The 20,456-nt window shown below is 47.6% G+C and overlaps 1 protein-coding gene across 3 annotated transcripts in view; it reads left to right on the top strand.

Moving 5' to 3' along the window:
- The window catches only part of Rps6ka2 (ribosomal protein S6 kinase A2), a 277,507-nt gene that overhangs the window by 133,675 nt on the left and 123,376 nt on the right, over positions 1 to 20,456 (top strand). The gene's annotated exons all lie outside the window — the stretch shown is intronic.

The raw sequence follows: 20,456 nt of genomic DNA, 5'->3' as shown, positions 1-20,456 counted from the left end.
TTTTAAAGGCAGTTCTCATTTCAACAGCTAAACTCTCTGCTCTACCCAGTGCTCAGACCACGCTGTTGAGTCGGGGATGGCAAAGCCGGTGGCCTGCTTAAGTGAAGTGTGAGGGAAGGCTGACAACTGACCTAGAGATTTCCTGGAATGTTGATGCCCCTGCTTCAAGGCTGGCCCACGTGGAGTTGGGGTGTGTGTGTGAGTGTGCGGTTGTTCCATTGGGAACAATGTCACAGATTTCATTTTGAATTTCTTTGTCTCAGCCTCACTGAGGCAAAGGGCTCTACGATGATCAAAAGACCTTTAAGTAAAGCCAGGGGACAGACTTAAAAGCGTCAAGGAATGGCTTGTTGAAAAGTTTCTGTTGCTAAATTCCAGCTCGGAATTGAAGGGCTCTCTGTGATTTTAGAAAAATTCAGTTATTGATCTGGTAATGGGGAGGGATATTTAATGATGAGAGAGACTGAGCAAAACTTCATTTTTCCCCCTCTGGGACTCCACAAAATCTAGATAACAAGAACAGAAATTACAGAAGTATTTGTCTTCCTACCAGATGTGTATTTGTCTCCTATTTCACTGCAATGCCAAGTTTATTATGTTGTCCCTCGTCTCTGAGTTGTTGCTCTTGTCCCTACGTCCTTTGAGTAAACTCTGTGTACCATTTATAGAGTTCATGGAGGGCCCTGGTATTCCTGAAGCCTGTGTGCTGATTCAGCAAGAAGAACTGACCTAGGCTATGAAAAGGCCTCCAAAAAACTGTAGTAGAAAAGGTGTGTAAATTGGGGGCAGTAAAAGAAAGAGTTTTGTGTGTGTGTGTGGGGGGGTATTTGTGTGTGTGCGCATATGTGTGTGAAAATAACATTTCTAAGACTCCTACACGAACCTATAGCTATACAGAAGGTCAAAGTGATAAAAAAAAGGGGGGGGGGCAGAGAGATGGCCCAGCAAGTGAAGGTGCTTGCTACCAAGCCCACCAACCTGAGTTCAATCCCCAGGGGCTGACAGGGTAAAAGGAGAGAGCTGAATCCCACAAGTTGTCCTCTGACCTTCGTACGTGGCACTGTGTTGCACTTGTACACACACACACACACACACACACACACACGGCTAAGAAAGCATTGTATCCCATCAGTCAGTTGCGTGTGCTCTGTGTGTGGGCCTGACGCTGTGTTGGGTGCTGGCACTCAGGCTAGTTACGGTGTGCATCAGATACACGTATATGCATTTGCTCTACAAGCTTCCTACCCGCCCTCAGTTTTCAACCATTTGACATTTGTGAAAATCCCACTTAGCAGGTTCTCCTAAGCAGGGGGAAAGACCCTGAGAAATGAAGGGCCTCACCCATGTGGGTTCAGGCCATTTCTGGACAGTGAGGAATAATAGCAAAGATGTTCTGGCCCAGGGGCACGTCACTTACCTGGGAAGGTTTCAGACAGTTTCATGTTTCTCCAGGTACCTTACCATTCCTTTGTGTATAGGCAGCGGCTTATAGGCCAAAGAAGAGCCCATCAAAAAATGTAAAACTTAGCGGGAAAGATGGTTCATAAAATATTGGACACTGTTATACATTTTCTTGTTGGGACAAATGAAAAAGGCAACTCACTGTACTGAAGGGAACTCTTTATTCTTCTATGATAATTGTTTTTAGGCTATACAGAGAAAGTAGAAGTTTTTTATTTTGAAACTTGAAGTATAATGGTATCAACAGGAAATTAACAGCAACTTCAAGTTTGAAGCAGTATGCTCTTTCTTAAAAATGGCTTAATATTTGGTTTAAAACTTATCTTACCTTTAGAACACGATGTCTGATAAAACCTTGGGCTGTGGAAATGCTGTGGATTTCGGTTTAAAATACAGTTCATTTAAATATTTTTGTCTTGTGTTGGCATTTACCTAAGTGATCTGGGAAGGTGGGCCACGCAGGCAGATATGTTTCAGAAACTGTTGAAGGGAATATGGGAGCCTTGTGTAGCCTTGGTGGGCTTGGGTGTCAGGCCCCACAAGAAAGTCCTGACTGTAGGGCTAGTATAGTATTGTCCCATGGGATGGGCCTGGTAAGTAAGCAAAAGCTCCCGTGCCCTTCCTGCCTGCCAAAGGGAAGGTTAGCTGCCCACAAGATAGGATGGCTGCCTTTGCTCAGATGGAGTTTCTGTCTTCTGGGCAGGGTAGTGGTGTTCCTCTTATTGTACACTCCTGCCCATGAGTCAACCACACTTCTTCATGGACCCATTACCCATGTGGGTTGCTTGGCCCTGTGCTAGGTCAGCTTTTAGAGTACAAAAATGGGCGTGTCCACTTTCAACTCGGAGCTGAGCAGGAAGGCGTCTGAAACCCCAGCAGAGACCCCAAAGGTGTATTTACTGGCTTATACTCCTGGTTTACATTCTTTCCAGAGGCAGTAAAGGTTTTTAATTGATTTAAAACGATGCTATCTTCTAAACGTAGGATATCATCTGCTGCTTACGGAATGGCCTGTCGCTTGGTAGTACCAAGGCCAGAGAGATCTCTGATCTATATTTTGGGCAATTTCACCCGAAACTGACATTTCTACCAAAAGATATTCAGTGAGAAATAAGGAGAAAAAAAAGAGAGGAATTTTTGGTGGTGATAAACTGTTGAGTAGCAAGGTTTTATTTATTTGTTTGCCCCATTGTTAGCAGTCTTGAGAAAAAGAAAAGTTAGTATGTACAACATGTACTGAGCTAAGCAATTAAGATGTAAAACTATGAACTCTGCCTCGGATGAACATAATGAATAGTAACAGTGGCCAAGAAATCAGCAGAAGCCTGTTCTTGGGTGTAAGTCATGTGAAATTCTTAAGTCAGTTGAATTTGAGTGATTTACTTAAAGTGATTTATTTGTTTGTATGGTCGTAGATAATTGAAGGCTGTCTGTGTCCTCACATGACTAAAAGTTAATCGCTCAACTCTTCTTAAGAAAAAAACACGGTGTCCCAATCACATAAATGTTAAGAGAGGGGCTGGGGTCAAATGTCAGGGGTGGCTCCAGCTATGGGTAGAAGGAGTTGTTATTCTTGGTGATCAGTAGATTAGTATCAATAGACAGTTCAGGTAGTCCCAGGAAAATAATTTCCAAGTTCTCACAGTAAATACCCAAGATATTCTGTTAGTCCTTGCTGTAGTAGACTTTTGACACTGAGGAGGGAAAGAGAGAGACAGAGAGAGAGAGACAGAGAGAAATGGTTCACATTAGTGAAGGTCATTTGCCTTTTTATCCTTTATTGTATTTCCTAGACACTATAGCTAACTCCTTACTTGTGGTCATTGTATCTGGAATATGTCTTGTCTTTGTAGTTTTTATTCCCTACATACTTTCTTTTTTTTACATCTAAGAAATGTATTAAAATATTTTTGCTTACTCCTATTAAATATACCTATTTAAAACTCTTGAGATTTTGCACATTTTCCTTTCTCTGCCTTCATTACCCTCATTCCCAACAAGGCCACGGGTTGGCTTTCACTACTCCCTCAGTTCAGCCATTTGCTATTTTTTTTGTATACTCTGAAGTAGAGGAGGGAAATAATGGGGCTTTAAGTAAAAGATGGGACACCTGTCCCCTAGCTTTCAGTTACCCGAGGGTTTCTCTTCTTAGGAGTTGTGATAGATGGATGCGAGTTCCTTAGATATGGTGGGTGTATACTTGGTAGGGGAGGAAGAAGCCTGAGGCAGCTACCAGGGCCTCTGCTGTAGGGAGGAAGCAGAGGTCCTGGACTCCAGCTTGAAGGCAGTGGGAAGGGGCAGGCGACCAGTATTATATACCTTGATTCTATATTCTGGATGCTGCCAGTGGAGAGTCTGTGCCCCCTTTGAGGTGGGGGAAACTGAAGATGAGTTTGTTTGTGGAGGGTGGAGTTGGCATCTAGGAGTCTAGCCAGATATATACATATATAAATATATATAAATAAATAAATATCTACTTCCCGCCAAGATACTCTATCTGTTGAATAAACAAGGCAAAGACTTAAATTCTCCTGAATGATCTGCGCTTACAGTTATAGGGTCATGTTTGGTTGCAGTCTTTCTTGGCATCTTTTTGTTGATAACTTTTCACTTATTAAAGCTGTTGAGTTGAACATGAGGATCTTGGCGAGAAGTAGCCTTTTAAGCTACTGGGTCAGATGCAAATGTAGGCAGTGTGTAGGTGGTCATATCTGGTCCCCAGCTATAGAAGGCACTGTTTATGTTGGCTGATGAGTGAGTGGAGATGATGCCATGGTAGTGTGGCTATAAATAACATGAGGAACCTCCCAGCAGGGCTCGGGGGTTAAGAGTGCTGGAGTTCCACTTGTGTGTCACCAAGCATGCAAGAAGCAGTGTGCCGGGCCATCGGGGCTGTGTGCCTTTGCTTGGCTGGCTGTTTGAACAGTTTCTTGAGGTCTGCTAAAGGGCAGCAGCAATACCGCTCATTGGTCATGGAGTCCTGCTTAATCCCCAGCCACAGCTTGCAAAGGTCCCCAGGCTCTGTCAGCAGCTGCACTTCCAGCAGCAGAGGAAGTTCTGCAGCCCTGGGGCCAGCTGTGTCCCTGCTGTGAGCATGCCTAGACCTCACTGGCTAGCTGCCTGACTACTTCACACTTCCTGTTTTCTTGCCTTCAGCTGGATCACTAACTTAATCCTTTGGAGCACCTGCCTCTTCAACTGCGAAAGACAGTTTGCCTTGGAGTGGTACCTCAGGCCTCCCGAGGTCATAGATGGATGGCCCAGGCTGGCTAGGAAAGACCTGTACTGGTATTCCATGGGCTTGTGCCCAGATACTCACCTTTGTACAGGTTCTCCTTGCTAGCCTGCTCTCTGCCTTTCCTGCTTTGAGTATGTTTTCGTCCCCAGAGCTGGCATTCCTAGGTTACAGCCATGTTAAATTTCCCGAGGATGAAGGTTTTGGGCTGGTGATGCAGCACAGTTGGTTGAGAGCTTGCCTAGCATCCATAAAGGCTCTGGGCATGACCCAGGACCTTATAACACTAGGTGTGACTCATGCCTGTAATCCAGTACTGTAATCCCAGAAGGCAGACACAGGAGGAGCAGGAACTCAGGGTCATTCTTGGCTATAGAGAATTGAAGTCCAGCTTGCGATACGTGAGGCGCTATCTCAAAAAGAATGGGAGTCTTAGTCTTTGTAGCTATCATTTGCAACCCCCCCCCAGTGTGTGTGTGTGTGTGTGTGTGTGTGTGTGTGTGTGTGCCTGAGCTGAGGGAAGACAAGAGGTAAAGCTTTGGCAGAAATCTTCTAGCTTCTTGGGGAGAAAAGATGGAAACTCAGGGGTTTGAGACAGTGAGCAGGGGAAGTCAAGGATGCTGAAGACCCACAAAAGGTGTGCCTACTGTATTGTCGTCATCTTTGGGTTTTGAAAAGACACTGACCTATGCAGTCCTGGAGCCAGCTGTGGTGGGCAATGGTCTCCACTGCAACATGAGTCTTCGTGGGATTGGCAGGACACCCCCTCCTGCCCACGAACGGGCTATGCCTTTGCCTTTTACTTATTCAGTGGGCAGCTGAGATTATAATAGAAAGGGAAGCAACTTCTCTTTGAGAATGGTTGTGGCGGGGGCTATTCTGAGTGCTTGGGCCCAGGATAAGCCAGCCGGTCTTTGAGGAAGGAAAGTCGGAGGACAGCCGTGCTGATGTTTACATCTGGCATCTGAGGTCAATGTCTGTGAGAACAAAGAGGCAAGCAAACTGCGTGTTAGGAAGGTGCCTTAGTGGCTCGAGAAGCTACCTGAAGGGGTCCGTGTGAGAGGAGGTAGGGGTGGAGTGAAGGGCGTGTAAGGCAGGGGAGGGGCAGAGGTGCCCATGGGTGGGCTCTGAATGCTCTCAGGAGCCACCAGATCCTCATTCCTGCTCGTGTGGGCCCTGGGGGTGGTGCAGCGTGTCTCTGTAGCCCACGTGTGTCTTGCAGAGGTGTGCCCTCTCGGCAAATGACTCCAGTTGCTTGGTTGACGTTGAAGCTAATTGAAAGGAAAGAAAAACTGACAAAACAGAAAAAAATATATATATTTATTTTTAGAACACCTTCAGCTTCTGAATTTTGTTTAGTCAGTTGATGCTGTGGAGCACTGGACAGATGGGCTCCTGGACTGAAGGCAGCAGCAGTAGCTAACTGTCTCCATCCCGGGAAGCCCCAGAGGCAGCACAAGGCTGAGTGTGAAGTATAGTTGTAAAACGTAGCAACTCAGAACACAGGGATTTTGGTGTTTGGCTCAGTGGAAGGATTGCAGAAGCTACCGTCAGAGAGGAAAGATGTTCCCCCTGCTGGGGTGGCCTGAGGCTGACATGACCTGTGCAGATGTGTTCAGCAACGGTCAGAGAGCTTGAACATACTTTGCCCTGTTCTTTGACAGTATGGCGCTGAGGTTTCTGATGAAGCCTGGCAAGTGATGTGGGAAAGAAGGGCTGTATGTCAGAACAAACCTGCCATTGGCATCGTGTGTGTGGGAGGGAGGAGAAGAGGTCTTCGTCTGCAGTGGGCAAACGCAGCCTCTCACCACCCATGAGTTTCAGGTGTGTGAAGACATCTGCTGGACAGGAAGTGATATGGTTGGCACGGTCCTGGTTTGGAAGGAGTGCTAGTGCACAGCTTGCTGTGTAGCTGGGTAGGGCCTGGGTACTTATGCACAGTGATTCTCCCACACCTGTGTCATCCTCCTGTGACAGCCTTCTGCATGACACAAGTGGCGAAGATGCATGTTGGCTTTGGGCACAGACCACCGTGTTGACTTTACCTTTGGAGTCCTTGCTGAAATATTTGATGCTTGTGTGACTTCAGCAAGGTCAGCAGCAGTACCAGCCAAGCTCCAATTTCTTCCTCAATAAAAATAGCATTCTCCTTAGAGGGTTGTATCCAGAGACGATGAAGTGGTCTGTGCAGCAGGCTTGGTGGGTACCTAGAAGGGTCGACGTGGCAGGTCAGTAGGTTATGGTCCAACTTTCTTACTTCCTGGTAGCCACTGATTCCCAAATTCACAGACCACAGCAGGGGTCTCATGAGGTACATGGCACAAACCTGACTTGGCTTCACCCTTCTGTGGCTGGTCTTTTTTAAAGCGTCATCATTTGAGCTGCATCATTAGGCGAAGTGGGAATGACTGCACGAAGAGTTTAGTCTGTGTCACACAGTGGGTCTTCCCAGGGCAGTAGATTCCCCTCCATCTGGCCTCCAGGAAGCATCAAAAAGCCACTCAGAGCCTGGGGTTTGAGCCCGTAAGCTGGCAGAGTAGGAGTGTTTCAGTGCCGTCTCCACGGCACAGGGAGAACCTGCTCACAGCTCGGCGTGTCCCTCTGGAATCCACACCTTTACCAGGCCACTCTGGTGGGTCCTAGAGGTTATTCAGGAGGTGGCACAGCTGGGAAGGGGCTGGAGGCATTTGCTTTCTCATCCTGGAGCCTCCTCCCACCTGCTTCAAATGCAGTCTTCTCTGTCCTCATTCCCCTCTCCAGGCAGAGGTCACACATGTGAGCACATCTTTATTTTTTAATATTAGTTATAGTTTATTCACTTTGTACCCAGCTGTAGCCTCCTCTCTCATTCCCTCCCAGTCCCACCCTCCCTCCCTCATCTCCTCCCTGCCCCTCTCTAAATCCACTGATAAGGAAGTACTCCTCCCCTTCCATCTGACCCTAGCTATCTGAAGATAATCTTCAGGACTGGCTGCAATGTCCTCCTCTGTGGCCGAACAAGGCTGCTTCTCCATTGGGGGGTGAGGGGGAGGTCAAAGAGGCAGTCATTGAGTTCATGTCAGAAACAGTCCCTGTACCCCTTACTAGGGAGCCCACTTGGACACTGAACTGCCATGGACTACATCCGAGCAGGGGTTCTAGGTTATCTTCATGCACTGTGAGCACATCTTGTACCCTACTACACATCTGGACAGGAAGGTCATGGAAGAGCAAGACCCTTTATGAACTTCAAGGGTCAGTAGTTCTGTCCAGCATTATTTTCATGCAACTCTTCTGAAGAAGCAAAGCAGCATGTCTGATATCATCATAAATCTTACAGTATTTTTCTTTCTCCTCCCTTTGTCACAAATTCCCTTCCTCTTGGGTCCTCCTGTTGCAATCTCTAGATCATATGTTTGCAAGTCAAGTCACTGTCAGCTGAATTGCAGGCTCATGAGGGGAGATGCTATGCTCTCTGTGGTGTACACAGAAGGGTAGCAAGGTTCAGCCCCTGGTGAACACTTGTTTCCTAGTCAGAGGGACCCACTGAGACGCGCTGTTTAACTGAAGTTCTGAAATAAGGCAACAATGGACAATGCCACCATTTCCTGCTGGGATTTCAATGGCAGGAAATAAGGTAGAACAAGTTGGGGTCGTGATGCAAAGGTATATTCCAGCTGAGGAGCTGCCCACTGTCCTTCCCAGCTCTCCCTGGGGTCTGCAGGGTCCTTGTCAATGTCATGGACTCAGAGTGCTGTTTTTGGCAGATGGTATGTATTCCTGGGGAGAGGGGTGTCTAGAGGATGGTTACTGGTTGGTTTTCCAAAGACAGCTACAGCCCAGTTCCTGGAACTGGTAGATAATATTGAGTCAGGCCGAAGTGATTTTGCAGGTGTAATTAGGTTGGGATCTCGAACAGGAAGATGATCCTGAACCCTTCGGGTAATACCTCATGTCTCTGTAGGAAACAGAGGAGACTCCATTTCCGGAGGAACTGGAGGAGCACCCAAGGCTATTGTGATGGAGGAAGGGAGCCATGAGGATATTCCCAGAGTCTGCAGGAGGGAACATCCCTTCTGACAGCTACAGAGCAGTCAGGAGACTCTGGCTTCCAGCACCGTAGTTCAACACATGCTGGCATAGTTTGCCACACCGGCAATGGGGAACAGATACACCTGTCAGTCTGATTTTAGAGTAGATCTTAGTATGTTGCAAAGATGGAGGTAGGCTCAGTTCAAGCAGAGGTGTGTAGGTGGATGAGGTCTGGGTGGAGTTGGGGAGGGCCCAAGAAGTGTAAGATGAAGACTGGACTCAGCCTGTCCAGAAATGGCTAGGCTGCACAGCTCTCCGAGGGTTTCCTATAGCTGGGGCTGCAGTCCGTCAGCAGCACTGGGGCCCCATGTGGGCAGAGGTCTCAGCTGTGTTCAGTGCTTCAGGATTTACTGAGGAGGTTTCACCCCCCAGGGTGAACAGACCAGAGCAGCAACTCCATCATTGCAGCATTTGTGCTCCAGCGTGAGAGAGAGAAAGCAATGGGGTGTTCTTAGGGAATGTTACCCTCTCGAAAAGTACCAGGGAGAAGTGGGGGGCAAGAAGGACAGGAGGCCAAGCTGGGTGTGGCATTTGGGAGAACCCTGTTCCTGAGAGGGAACTCTCTCACCTGAAGGCCAGTGTGCCCGAGAGGGTGTGTCCTGATGTGTGGAGCCAGGGGTCTTTGACAGATTTGGAGAGTGGGGTGATCAGTGGTGGAACACTTGCCAAGCAGTATAAACCTCCATGTTCTACATCATCACCACACATACACCCCCCCCCACATACCCACACACCCCGGATCCTTGGGTGGGGAGAAGGGCAAGGGGGGAGCTTAGCAGTTCCAGGAGCTGCAGCTTGCTAGGCCTTGTGGGTAACTGGGCATGCATACTAGTGAAAGAATGAGAGACAAATCCATCTGATTTCCTTGCCAACCCAATCCTGAGGTGGGGAGACAGCACAAGGGGTGTGGTAAGGCAGATGGATCTGGTTTCCTCAGTCCCGCACCTCACTGTCTCAGATGCCGTTGCACCAGCGGTCTCTCTCCTAAAGGCTCAGTCATGCCACTGCGCCCACGGAGCAGCCACTCCCCCCCCCCAGTGGTGACGTGTGCACCACAGGGCGGTGGTCACTCAAGGTGAGCAGTCGCTTGCAGATGCACTTGGGGAGAAGGAGTTGGGTCCAGCTCCAGGCTGCCAGGCCTCTGGGGGAAGTGTCCCTGATGATTAGCCCTGCCTGTCCTGCTGCCTCGAGATGCTATCACTCTCCTAAGGGTGGACCTCAAGTGGAGGGCACCATCCATGTGGTTCAGGTCGCTCTGCGGGGCCTGCAACCTGGGCTCAAGCTCACATCCCGAAGAGTAATTCGGGAGTCCAGTGGAGGACACAGGGGTGGCAAAGAGAAAGATGGAGGCTGGGGAAAGGCAGAGAGGATGAAATGCAGCAGCTGCAGGAGTGGCATCTGCACACATCTGCAGAGAAGGGGGAAATAAATGCTGTGCCTTGGTCACTGAGGAAAAGCGCTCCACGGGGAAAGAAAGGACATTCGTACCGTGAAGCAGCCTGCCTCATTCTGTACACCTTCCTGCCCGAGCGTGGACAGCAGTGTGACAGAGAGGGCGCAGTCAGAGATGAGCAGAGTAGCTCCTCAACTTACCAAGAGCTTAGAGGCAGAAGACGCTGCTGCCTACACCCTACGACTTATTGCTACTCCACCTCCCAAAGGCAGAGAGAGAGAGTTCTGGACGTGAGCCTGCTGTGAGGCCTCTTTGTAGGAGTGGCCCGGTCTCTTTCTCTATGGGGTAGGTCTTTCCTCCCAGGAAGAGCTGTGGATTTGGAATTTTACCATCGTATGAGTGGTAATGAGGGGTGATGTCTGTCAAACCTGTCCACCTGAGAGCTCTCAATGGGGTTCTGCGATTACACAGTCAGCGGGTCCCCTCCTTATTTCTTCTCTGGTCCCCTCATTCCGGTGAGTGGAGGCCTTCCTGATGGGCCTTGAAAAATTGGAGGCAAGGGAAGAAAACAGTCATCCAGGCCCCTCAGTGTCTCTTCTGCATTGTGGAGAAAGAAGCAGGGGAGAAGGCCAGAGCATCCCTCTTTCAGATGCTGGGTGCTTAGGATGCGAGGCACTCCAGAGAGAGCTCTGGCTGGGAGAATTCTCTCACCTGTACATCCATGGTAAACGTCATACATGTTTTTAACACAAGCACACAGCATTGTGGAAGAGCTGTGGTGGGAGAAACTTGCCATGGACCTACAGACTGGCATTACTGAGCTCTTCTGTTTCTGACAGTAGAGTCTAGAATGTCAGCTTACAAAATCTGGTTTCGCTTCCACACTCTTCAAGACATATGTATCCCTCGGATGCTGTTCCTTCACAGTTCTTGGTCAATAGCACTTGAAAGGATGTGGCTGTCTGTCACTGCTGTCCACACTCATCCTGCTATGCCAGAGCTGTTGTTGCATCCCACCAGAGAGGAAGCACTCTGAGAAAACTTCCATCAGGAAAAGCAGAAGGGACAAAGCCAGGCTAGAGTGGACTTTTTTTTTTTTTTTCCCAGTCAATTGGTTTTCCATGCATTTTGTGGCTTTCAAGGGGAAGGAGACAACGTTCTCTTTCTCAACAAAGATGAGTAAGAAATGTTCTCTTTGACAGCCTGAGGATAAAAGTGATTAAATCTTTCTAAATATGTAAGTATAAGCGAATGTGTGTTTGTAAGTGTCATATATGTGTATGCGCGTTCATAGGCATGAACATGTGTGTATGTGTGTATGTGTATTTATATGTGTGTACGTGTGCTTGTGTATGTTTTCCTGCAAAGGCAGTTAGGATGGGATGAACCTTGAGGCTTTGCTCAGAGGCTGTGGAGGGACGAGGAAGCCTGGAGGCTTGTGCAGCCATCTGTGGCCGCTCAGTCCCCTGCCTCAATATGAAGCTGTCAGCCTGAGGAGCAGAGCTGGGGAAGGTAGGCAGGGATGAGATCACACCCCAGCAGCCTGAGCCTGGAGTTTGTCTTACTTTGGAGCATTTTCCTTATATGATCCAAGCAAATCCTTTCCTGGTTTAAGCCAGTTTGACTTAGGTTTTCTCTGTGTAAATAAAGCTCTCTTAGCATGTGTGTGTTTTCTCACTAATACCGTATAAGAACCCTAGGAAAGTAAGTACTAGCATGTCTGCCTTACATATGACGAAATGACATACCAAAGGTCAGGAGTCTTGACAGTGTTCTCGGTGTGACACTGACAGGAAATCACGGTCAGCATGGGGGTCAGGCGTCTGTTCTGTTTGCCTTGAGCGTTGTCTTTAGCCACAGTGGTGTGTGTGTTTACATGGGGCTGAACTGCTGAGCTGGGCAACATATTGATAGCAGGTTACCTGTCTGTCCACACTTTCACCGAAGAGCCATTGTGCAGAGATTTTCTAACCTGAGTGTGATACTGCACATCCATAGTACCAGCACTAGGGAAGCTGAGGTACAAGGACCCCTATGAGTGTGAGTCTTTGAAATACATAACAAGACCCTGTCTAAATAAAAAAGGGAGAGGGTGTTCCATCCCAAAGCCCTTAGCTTTAGCTTGTTGGAGCATTTGGTCAGGAACATACACTGAAGGAAGGTGTAGGTGACTGTCTAAGAGCCGGCGAGCCTGTGGGTCAGCCCCTTCTGGATATCAGGTGCTGGAACCGAGCTGTGGCCTCCACTTTCTCAGAATCTGATGGTCTAAAACCCCACACATTTCATGATTTACTCTCTGTGGAAGAGATGTCTGCCACTGCCAGTTTTGTTTTATTCATGTTTTGAGTGAGGAAGATGAAGATAGCAGAGGAGGAGAGCAGTGTAGGACAGGATAAAAGTGCTGGGGTGTTTGTGAGATTGAGCATGGCTTTCCAGTATTTGTTTGTTTGTTTGCTTCTTTCTTTCTCTTTCTCTCTCCCTTCCTTCCTTCCTTCCTTCCTTCCTTCCTTCCTTCCTTCCTTCCTTCCTTCCTTCCTTTCTTCTCTCTCTCTCTCTTTTTTCTTTTTCAAGACAGGGTTTCACCTTATAGCCTTGGACTTGCTTTGTAGACCAGGCTGGCCTTGAACTCACAGAGATTTGCATGCCTCTGCTTTCCCGAGTGCTGGAATTAAAGGTGTGCCACCATGCCTGGCTCTGTTCCTGTTTTGTGGAGGGCTTGAGACTGAATGTTTTTGAATTAGTTTATCGGGATAAATGGCATGTTTATGGAATTCTGCCATATAGTTACATGTAAAACACATAAGTACTCCTTAATAGGAAGTATATTTAGGAAATGCATTAGTATTTTTTAAATTTATGTTTCAAACAATAGAACTGTCTTTTCAAGTTTACCAGTTTAAGGGAGCTTGATAGAGTGGGAAAATTAAATATAAAATTTCTTTCGTTCATTGAAAAATCCCAAATTTCTTATTTGTTTGTTCATATTCTTGTTTTCTCCATATGTGTATTAGTTCTGTATTATTATAACAAAATGCTTGATACAGCAACTTAAGGAAGGAAGGGTCTGTGTGGCTCACAGTTCAAGGTACTGCCAGTTGTGCTGGGGAAGATGCAGAAGCCGCTGAGTGAGACCTCTGCCGGGGATGATGCTGTCCACATTCCACCCGTATTCAGGGTGGGTCTTTCTTCTTAAGCCCTTCTGGAAACCCTTCTAGACACACCGAGGTGCATTTCCACGGTGATTTTAAATCCTATCTATCCCGTTGACTGACATTGATCCCTCACTCTATGCTTAGTGGCTTCAAAGACACCTTTGTTCTTTTTTGTCTACTTTTCTTTCTTGTCTTGACCTCCCAGCTAAAATCCAGCATGTGCAAACAAGAATTTAAAGATGGGTTTAGCAAAGCGTGGTGGAAATGATTGAATTATAGAAACAGTATTTCAGTGCATTCACCTTCTAATTATTATTTTTTTAAGGATAGGCATGCATTTTCCTTTTATTCCCTTTTTTATATATTCTTCTTTCATACAATATATCCTTACTGCAGCCCCTTCCCTTGACTCCTCCCAGTCCTCCAGCCTCCCCATTCCCCACTCATACCTCCATGTTCCCCCAGATCACTCCTGCTCTGATCCCCTTCAGAAAAGAGGCGGCTTTCCGGAGATATCAACTGAAAACGGTATAATAGGATACAATAAGACTAGACACAAACCCTTATATCTAGGCTGGATCAACCCAGTAGGAGGAAAAGGGTTCCAAGAGCAGGCAAAAGAGTCATAGACATCCCCACTCCCGCTGTTAGGAGTCCCACAGAACCTCCAAGCTAAACAACTGGCAACACGTATGCAGAGGATCTGTCGCAGACCCTGCGAGTGCCGCTTCAGTCTCTGTGAACCCTAGGAGCCCTGGCTAGTTGACTCTGTGTGCTGTGTTTCTGTGGTGTCCTTGGCCCCACTGGCTCCTACAGTGCTCTCTTCCACACATCGTCACACATTATCCCGGCTCCACCTGATAATGTCTGGCTGTGGCTCTCTGTATCTGCTCCCACTGGCTGCTGGAGGAAGCCCCTCTGATGACTATGAGGTTAGGCGCAGATGTATGAGTATGGCAGAATATTGTTAGGAATCATTTCATTGACTTTTTCTTTTCTTTTCTTTTTTTTTTTTTTTTCAGTTGTGTTTGGTTCTACTGTAGGTTTCCACACCACCTAGTATTTCTGGCCATCTAGGGCATGGCTCCCTCTTGTGGCTTGGGCCTCAAGTTAGACCGGTCATTGATTGGCCACTCCCACAGGCCCTGGGCCGCCATTGCTCCAGCATATCTTACAGGCAAGGCAGGTTGGGTTGAAGGTTTTGTGGCTTCGTTGGTGTTCGAGTCCCACAACTGGGAGCCTCTCCTGGTTACAAAAGATGGCTGGTTCAGGCTTCATGTCCTCCATTACTAGGGGTTCTCCCTAGAACCTCACAGGTTCTAGCAAGTTTCCACTGCACTGGGTTTCCACATCACCCCCTAAATGCAGCCCCATTCCAATAGTCTCTTCCTGTGTTCTCTTTCCTCCCCTCTCCCACCTCATCCTTCCTGTATCCATGTCCACCAGCCTCCAGCCCACCTGCAAAATCTATTCTATTCCCCCTGGCTCTTATGGTGTGCAGTAAAGGACTTAACACAGACGTCACTGATAAAATACATTTCCTAGAAGCCCAGATGTTAATGGCTTTCCTCCTGTGGGTGTGTATGGTGTGGTGTGGTGTGGTTTGGACAGAGGAGTGTGTGTGTACATGTGTGTGGAGGCTGGAAGTTAGTCTCAAGAGTGCCGCACAGGAAACCTGCTTGTTGAGACGGTCCCTCACTGAGACGTGGAGCAGCTGATTAGGGTAGCATGATTAGCCACCTTGAGCCCTAGGGATCACCAGTTTCTTGTCTCCCCAGTATTGGAATTTCAAAACACCTGCCGTTTCCCTTGGGTTCCTGGCCTCAGTCTCGGGTTCTCACACTTTGCCAACTGAGCCATCCATTAGCTTTTGCTTGCTTTCTTTCTTTGTGCCACTGTGGTCATGTTTTTGCCAAGCAGTGCTTTTTGATGGGGTGCCCTTATTTGGATAAATTATTAGCTGTAGTGTTGTATAAAAGGAAAACACTGCTTACAAGGGGAACCCCTGATGCATGGGCATGGTGGACTGTGCAACCCAGGAGTATAGTCTTTTATCTGGGGTACCCACCGTGTGCTGTCTTGGTTTGTGTGCCTTCATTTTGCTAACAGTTCCTGGGCAGCTGATTGCCTCCGCCAGCATTTAGATTCATGCCTCTTACCCCTCACCCCACACCGCTGTTATCTTTTTATTCATGAGAAGAACTGGAGAGCCATTTTCAGATACCTCCCAGAAGAGAGAAGAGAACACTTCATGACTTCTATTTATGTGTCTGTTAGCTGGCCTGGCACAATGTGTGCGTGTCTCTTGCTCACTGCCAAAGAAACATGGCTTTAGAGCAAGCATCACTCTTTCTCACAAGCTACCTTCTAGTGAAAAGACAATTGTTTAGGTAAATAAAATAAAACGTGATGAAGAGATTGTAGCAGAGGGACATGGGAACAAGGGAAGAAAGGTGTAGAAAGTTTCAAAAATAGACAAGTGGAAACAGTAGTTCCAAAGTAGCCACTTTTTCTTTATCTTGAAATAAGTATGGAAGGACGCTTTCTGATTTGCTGGTTGGACAGATAGCGCCGTCAGTACAGTGCTTGCTATGGGAGCCTTAGGACCTAAATTTACTTCTTAGCACACACATACAGACTTAGGTATGGTGGTGCATGCTTGCAATCCTAAGGCTGAGGAAGCAAAACCACACAGATCCCTGGGGCTCCGTGGCCACCCAGCGTAGTCTGATCAGTGAGCTTCAGGCCATCGGGGAACCCCGTCTCAAGGAGTAAAAAGGTGCTGCCAGGCGGTGGCGACTCACGCCTTTAGTCCCAGCCCTCAGGAGGCAGAAGCAAGTCCATCTCTGAGTTTGCGGCCAGCCTCATCTACAGAATGAGGCCAGACAAGGCCAGATAGAGAAACCCTGCCTCAAAAATCCAAAATAAGTAAATAAAAAGGAACATAGTGCCTGAAGAATGACACCTGAGTTTTCTTCCTCTGGCTTTCACACACACACACACACACACACACACACACACACACACACACACACGTGTACTCGCACATACATTGTGCACAAGTATGTGTACACACGTACACATAAAGTGAAGACAATTCCTAACTTCCTGGATATTCCAGTTTGCAGATGCTTCATTTTTCAGTAATTACAGGTAATAAACGGTACTTGACGCTCTACCTTGCAAACAGCTAAGACCACTGTGCCTGTGTGTTTGGCGTGAAGGTCGGGTGGCATGGCACATGGCTGCAGCTATGACAGTGTTACATCAGGACACACGGAAGGTCACTGAATTCACCCGCTGAGATTCACGGTCTTTTCTGCCATCAGGGTTTTCCCATGGCCTCCTCAGTGGGACCATTTCCTGGACACCTGTATGGAATCCCGAACAGGCTTTGAGGGACTCTCTTCCCAGCTGGCTGGGATGCCTTCTGATCTTTCTTGGCCTCCCCCAGGAAACGTAGGCTTCCAGAGAATCCCTTTCCAAGTCAGGACTTTAGAGTTAGCAGTCGTTTACCGAGGAAGGAGACAATGAGACCCTTTCCATTAGGGTCTTTTGGTCATTTCCATTAGTACTGGGGTGGGGAAAAGAACATGTCCTGTCTTTCACTGGTAGTGTGAGGGACAGTGGGGGTGGATGGGAACTGATTCGAATACATGCCCTGGAAGTTACTTTGTGAGGTAAATTTTCAGTTTTAAGCTGTTTATGCCTTTTCGTTGTTGTCCATAAATATTTTATGGAAAAGTCCTTAGCTCCCCGGGTGTTTGACTTGGGAATAAACATGACTTTGCCTGGGGGTGCTTCAACCTTAGAGGAGATAAACTAAATGTAGATAAAAGATCATGGGCCCTTCTGGAGCCGTGTACCTGCTGAAGGAGATCTGTCCCTAGAGAGCGGCCTGTCTAGATGCTTCAGACAAATGGAATCCTAGAATTGGTGATGCCGTGCGACCAGCTCCTTCTACTCTTGGCTTAGGGTGTTCACACTCCGTCCACACAGGCATCATTGCGCTGTCACACAATACTGCATTGCACGGCCACACCACGTGTTTGTTTATCTGCGCAGAAGTGGAGAGATTTTGAAACGTTTCCACTGTTTGGCTATCGCATAGCGCTGCCAAGATCATTTTTGCATGTGTTTTTTTTTTTTTTTTTTTTTTTAAGAGTTTTATCTCTTCACCTCCTTGGGAAGATACCCAGGTGTGTGGAGCTGCTATGTTGTCCGAGATCCCTCTGTGTTTTAAGGCAGTTCTGCTTGGTTTTAAGTCACTGCAATGTGGAGCAGGCCTGTTTTTGTTTTGTTGTGTTTTTCACTATTTCCGAAACGGAGTGAGGACATGCTGGTGGACGGGGGGGTGGGGGTGCTACCTCCCCGTGGTTTAGAGTTGCATTTTCCAAATGACCCATGACATTGAGCGCCCTTTTTTGGCCATTTGTTTACCTTTCTTAGAGAAACATCTATTTAGATCAGTTTTCTCTTTTTAAAAGTTGAGTCTGTCACCAGGCCCCATGTGCAAAAGGTCTTATGACCTCCCCAAACAACGCCTCGAACTGGGGACCAAACATTCAAATGCGCAGGCCTGTGGGGCACAGCTCTCATTCAGACAGCAACGCTCTGCCTTTCTTCATTGAATTTAGGAGTGACTTACATGTCCTAGAGACATAATCTCATCAGACGCTGTTTGCCATTGCTTCTCTCACAGTGTCGGTTGTCTTTTCCCGTTCATGAGGATGTCGCCCACAGACTCTGCTCTACCTTTTGTATGAACTCTTGTATCCTCCCTCTTCCAAGTCACTCTGAAGTCCCTGTGCAGGCTGCCTAGCTAGCAGCAGGGTATGTGTTCAGAAGCTGTCTGTGCAGAATAAACTTGAGGCTTCGGTTTCTCACACTGTGATGTAGGGAGGTTAGGGATCTCTTTACGGCTAAGCCTGTTGCAAAGGAAACTGTTGGAGCACTAGGAAGTGCTCAGGGCCACAGAAGATGCAGTGAGGATGGCTGCAGTCTGGACTGTTCAGTAGTCTTGTGCTCCTTTATTTCCCTTTAGGGGTGGTCACACTGCAACTGTACATGGTAATTGTGATAAAAAAGCTAAATATCAGAAGCCCTGGGGTCCTGTCCGCCTAGTGCCTTTCTGTTTTGGTTTGCTTTTCATGGACATGCACCAAGGTGCTGCGCCAGAAGTAAGACCTCCTAAGTCCCGATATTTAATAGCTGGTGATGCCTTCTGCCAAGTTCACGTCTACCTACCAGGTGGAGCCAGAGGGCGTGGCTTCATCTCAGGTCTGCAAATCTGTATTTGCTTTTCCAGTGGGCTTTATTGCTGTTTCTGTTTACTGCAATCCTTGGAACCTCCCTAGAGTGAAAAGAGGGCAGGGGAGATGGCTTGTATTTCCTCCACAGCACTTCCCAGACATGGTTTCTTTTAGTCAGAATCTCTGCCTTCATGTTCATATTTTAGTCTAATGTCAAGACCTGAACAGAAGGCATGGTGTTTTAATCTTATTAAGAGATTATTTACATTATTTATTAAATTATTAAATTATTTACATTTATAGTCAGAATGTTATAGGCCTGGGTCACATTCCCAGGAGGTACCTGCTGAAGTACCCGGGTTCTTGTGCTGCACAACAAATAATTAGACCAGGGACGATGCATGACTCAAAATAGAAACAGGCAGTGTATGAAGAAAGAGAAAATATTCCTGACAATGAGAGTGGTTGAGGGGAAAGCTCCCAAAGTGTCAAGCCACAAGGCACACACAGAAGGCATTTACGTAGCACATATCTCTCCCACATTTGTGTGACCCGGGTTTTTTGTTGTTGTTTGGTTTTGTTTTTTGAGCGCGTACTACATGCTGTCCAGGTCCCCACCTACCAGTCTTTTTCCACAAACTAGTTTCTTTTCATGTTAATCTTGTCATAGCTTTTTCAGTCTCTATTCTTCTGTCCCAAGAATTTGGGGGATAACAAATTCGGTACTGTCCTAAAGGCTTCCTTTGAAAGAGCTTGCCCGTGTTAAGGGGGCAAAGAAACAGTCCTGGGACTGGGAGTGCTATGAGGGGTGCCGTGCCTCACGCAGGCAGTGCTCTAAGCATCTGTGCTCTGTGGGGAGGGTGGGCTTGAACAGGCACCAAGAGTGGAGCCAGGAGCCTGAGGCTTGAGGGAGGCGAGGAAGCGGCTTCTCAGACCTGCCCTTTGGGAGAGCCTGGTGGAGTCTGTTTTCAGACGAGGCAGAGGGAGCAGGGCCTGAGACGCAGGAGTGGAGGGCTCTCTCTCAGGAGGGAGTGCAGCCAGCTGGGACCTGCAGAGGTGGGGGGTACCCACAGAGCCCCTGGCATCGTGATGCTGGATGGGATCTGTGCCAGTCATCCTCTGCCTGGATGAGGAGGAAATTCTCTCTGCTGGAGGCGTTTGGTCCTTAGCCCCACCCACCATGCCTCAGCTGGCCTAAGCTCTCTGTATCGGTTTGGTCTCAACAAGCCCCTGCTATCCATCAGTCCCTCCGTGGACTCTACTTGCAGATAAAGAATAAAAGTGAAACATGACTAAGGACAGGCCTGCGACTGGCCTTGTGTTGTGTGTGTCCCCCTCCAGCCCCTGCTTTTTCTCAGTGATGTTTGGAGGAGCAGAGGGCTGGGAGGGCTGTGGGAATTCTTGGCTGTAGTCTTATCCTTGGCTGTATGGAGGCTCTGAAGTTACCTGAGTGGGTGGCGTTGGGGGCATGGCTTTGAATCCTCCAGCATGGGTGACATATCTTCTAGAATTTTCTTTAATGCACCTGGCCTCACCTGACTTTCTGATTCTCTCCTTAGGCCTCCCAGAGGAGACTTGTTCTGCCTATTATAATCCAGCTCACACCTGTCTTTATATATGGCATAAATAATATATGTACACACACACACACACACACACACACATATATATATATATATAATATGCTAATTTTCAGGGTACCTCTCATACTGTTGATGTTACACAGTGGGATCATCTCTCCGATGGGAACCTAGCTCTTCCCTGCTGAGGCTCTTTATAGCCAGTCACCTTCCCCTCACAAAGAACCTGATCAGGAGTCTCCTCACACCAATCCCACTGAAACCAGACAGGGTACCCATCTACACCAGTTGTTAAAGATGGTGGGAGATGGC

Source organism: Meriones unguiculatus, chromosome 20, assembly GCF_030254825.1.
Source record: "Meriones unguiculatus strain TT.TT164.6M chromosome 20, Bangor_MerUng_6.1, whole genome shotgun sequence".
In the NCBI taxonomy this organism is placed as follows: Eukaryota; Metazoa; Chordata; class Mammalia; order Rodentia; family Muridae; genus Meriones; species Meriones unguiculatus.
Note: the sequence above shows the minus strand (reverse complement) of the source record. Positions and strands in the feature narration are given on the sequence as shown.